Source organism: Microcebus murinus, chromosome 12 (assembly GCF_040939455.1).
Source record: "Microcebus murinus isolate Inina chromosome 12, M.murinus_Inina_mat1.0, whole genome shotgun sequence".
NCBI lineage: Eukaryota > Metazoa > Chordata > Mammalia > Primates > Cheirogaleidae > Microcebus > Microcebus murinus.
Genome location: NC_134115.1, coordinates 75,143,920 through 75,147,683, shown reverse-complemented (window position 1 = coordinate 75,147,683; position 3,764 = coordinate 75,143,920).

The window sequence follows — 3,764 nt, the reverse complement described above, 5'->3', positions numbered from 1 at the left end:
CGCGCCCGCCTCCGCGCCGCCCTCCCGGGCCCGCCCCCGGCCCGGCCGCCCCGCGCCGTCACCCCGCCCAGGGGAGCCGCGCGCCCGGCTCGCCTCGGGGCCAAGAGGGACCGCTCCTCCAGGGCGCGCGGAGCCGAGCTGCAGGCGGCGTTGCGTCAGCCGGGCGCCCCCGGGACGCCGGCAGGAGCCTCGGTGTCCCCGCCGACCACGTGCGTGGACGTGGAGTCTGGGGCCCGGCCGGCCCGGCGCGGTGCCCTGGCCAGGTGAAGCAGCAGCTTGCCTGTGAAGGCCAGTCCCGCCTCTGACATACGGTCACGCGATCGCTGCATGGGGCAATATTTGGGATCAGAAGTTTCTCAGGACTTGTTTTCAATGAACAACTGTGTGCACGCCGCATTAGTAAGAGCGTCGGTTTGGGGATCAGACTTCTGGGCTCTCATCCAGGCCTCTCCACCTCTTATATCATCTTTGGTAAATTATTAACCTCTCTGTGCCTTCGTTTTCTGTAAAAAGCAGATAATTATACCTATTTCATGGGGTTGCATGAAGATTTAATGAGATAATCTGTGTGAAGTGTTCACAACTAACTAGACACGTAATATCTGCTCACTGGTGTTCACAACTGCCAGACACACAGCGGCTCACTACATGTTGGCTGCCACCCCCATCATCATTTCAAAGGGCTCTACGGGCCGGGCGCGGTGGCTCACGCCTGTAATCCTAGCACTCTGGGAGGCCCAGGCAGCGGATTGCTCAAGGTCAGGAGTTCGAAATCAGCCTGAGCAAGAGCGAGACCCCGTCTCTACTAAAAATAGAAAGAAATTAATTGGCCAACTAATATATATAGAAAAAAATTAGCCGGGCATGGTGGCACATGCCTGTAGTCCCAGCTACTCAGGAGGCTGAGGCAGGAGGATCGCCAGGAGTTTGAGGTTGCTGTGAGCTAGGCTGACGCCACGGCACTCACTCTAGCCTGGGCAACAAAGTGAGACTCTGTCTCAAAAAAAAAAAAAAAAAAAAAAAGGGCTCTACGATGAAAAGTAAGGGCCCTTCCCCTGCGGGAAGCAGTAGCCTTGCATGTTTTTCTGTAGAGTAGGTATGTACAGATAGGGGTGGGTGTGTGTGTTTATTCAAAAGGAAGCCTTTTCTGCTCTGTTGGACACCCTGCTTTTTCATTCAGCAAAGTACCTTCGCGTTCATCTGCCAGAACACTCCACTCTGCCCCATTTCCCATTAAGGGGCACACAAACTTCCATATATGGAAGTAGAAAGGGTCTGTATTTTACTCATCCCTCTCTCAGTGGACATGCAGGTGGTTCCCACTCTTGCGGACAGGCCTTGCTGAGATGCTCATAGCCGTGTCTTGCATACATGCCACGGCCTGCGTTTCTACCAGCAGACTTGCTGAATCAGAATATGCATGCATTTTTAATTTCAACAGATATTGCCAAATTGCTGGGGGACTCTCAGACCACAGGAGTCAGCTGGCTGCATGCTCGGCCAGCCACAGAGGCACAGTGCTTGGGTACAGCCAGCAGTGATTGAGAACCTGAGCTGTGGATACCACCCAGGCACCCCCATTCACCAGGCGAGTGAGGATCCAGGCAGTAGGCTACTAAAAATGAAGTGCATTCATTTATTTATTAACAGATCAACACGAGGTGCCTGCTAAGTGCCAGGCATTGTACTAGGCAAGAGTGAGCAATACATGCAAGACCCCTAGTTAGTGTGCCCATTTTCCAAAAAAACCATTTTGGGGGCATGGGAACAACAGCCCCAAGGGATGCCGCAGGTTTACTAAATACTGATAGGATATTGAAAGGGCTTCTGCAAAAGCGTGTGGCTTGGTCATGTCTATCTGAACTCTGCCTCTCCAGGAAGACCGCCTCCTCCATGAAGTAGGATGTAGGGAAGTAGTTCTCCTGCCACCATGCTCTTCGTTCTCATTGCTGATCGCTCCAGCATGCACTTACCTATTGACAACATCAGTCTCCTCCACTAGGGAGGGTCAGAAGACAGGGGCCTTTGGAGCTGGCAAACCAGGCTCCACCACTGACTGGCATGTGACTTTGGATAGCTCAGTTCACTCTCTGAGCTTTAATTCCCTCATTTATAAAAGGTAAATAATATTATACCTGCTAATTAAGCAAGAATTAAATGAAATGATGACGTGCTTAGCAGAAAGCGCTCAGTAAAAGGGAGGTGCATTCTTGGACGGCAAGGCATCACCTGTTTGGGTTTCAGAAGCTTCAGCACTCAGCCAGCTCTGGCGCTGGGGTCTAGGGAAGTAGGGGCTCCATGCAGAATGGAGAAAGCCCAATAATATCCAATCAAGGAGTGTGAAATTTAGTTAAGTCTGCTACGAAGCAGGCTTCAGTGGCCATACGTTGATGGATCCACAATCCTTTGTGGAGGACCTGAGCCCCTCCCCTCTAGCCTACTCTGGACTAATCTTTACCCTCTTTCCCATAACCCCCCAAAACCCCTCAGCTCCAAGAATGCAGAGCATCTCTCAGTTCCTCCTATACCCCATGCTCTCTCTCACTTCTACTTCTCAGTGGTTGCCATTCCCTCCCCATCTGGAAAGTTATCCACAACCCCCCTCCCTACCTCGTCATCAGACTAACTGACACATTCTCATGTCTCAGCCGAAAGGGCCCTTCTGGGAGTCCTTTCCTGTCCTGGGCCTAAGCCTGGCCCCCATTTACAGTTACCTTTGCTTACCCTATGCCCATCCATACCTATCGCATGGTATGGTCATTGTTTGGAGTCCCCTTTCCCAAAATGAGAGTAAGCCTTTGGGGTATGGCGCTGTTTCTGCCACACCCATTGCTATGCCCCAGCACCCTGCCCTTGGTATTTGTTAAATGCATCTGAAGTAGCGCATGAGTAGACATGAATGAAATCATCAGGGCCTCAGCTACAGATAAAGCCAAATAACCACAAACCCCAGCCAACGCCACCCTTATTCAGCAGTTGCTCCCTGTCCTGTCGTGTTTGCAAGGGTTACAGCCCCAGGTCTGAGGGCTCCCTGCCGATACAATTGGTAACCTGGATGAACTAAGAGAATGAACTTGCTCCCAGCCCAACGGAACTGTAAAGTGTTGCGGCAGATGGTCCAGAGAGCATCAGCGCCACTGGATGAGTCAGTGAAAGGGCAAAGATCAAAGATTCTTTCTCGTTTTCTGGAGTTGGTCTGCCAGTTTCAGATTCACTGACTTCCTAAACATTTTAAAGAAACATACTGCTTGAAACGTTGCCATGGCCTGAACAAATTGACCTAAATCATACAGCAATTCAGGCTGGGAGGTCAGACCTCGGTTCCAATCCAGACTTTGCCACGAATTAGCTCAGTGACCCTGGACAATTGACTGTATCTTTCTGAGCCTTAGTTTCCCAATTTGTAAAATTGAAATAATAATTCCTCAGAGAGATGGTGGGACAAATAGATTATCTATGAAAAGCACCATGAATTGTTCCTGGTATAAACTGTTAATAAAGTGAGCTATTTTAAAAATAATTTCCAAAAGCGTGCCCCACAGAACATTCCATTGCTAGCGGCTCCATTACACCACATCCATTTCAGCTCCTGGGAGTCACATGGCCAAAGGGATGAACTCCACTGTGAGACACTCATGATATAGGTCAACAGCATGCAAGAGCTGGGGACTAAGCACACAGCTGTCCCTGGCAGGAGTGCCGGGAGTAAGACAAATCACATGCTCTTTGTCAGGAAACTGGGTCAGACCAGAAGAAAAATACTC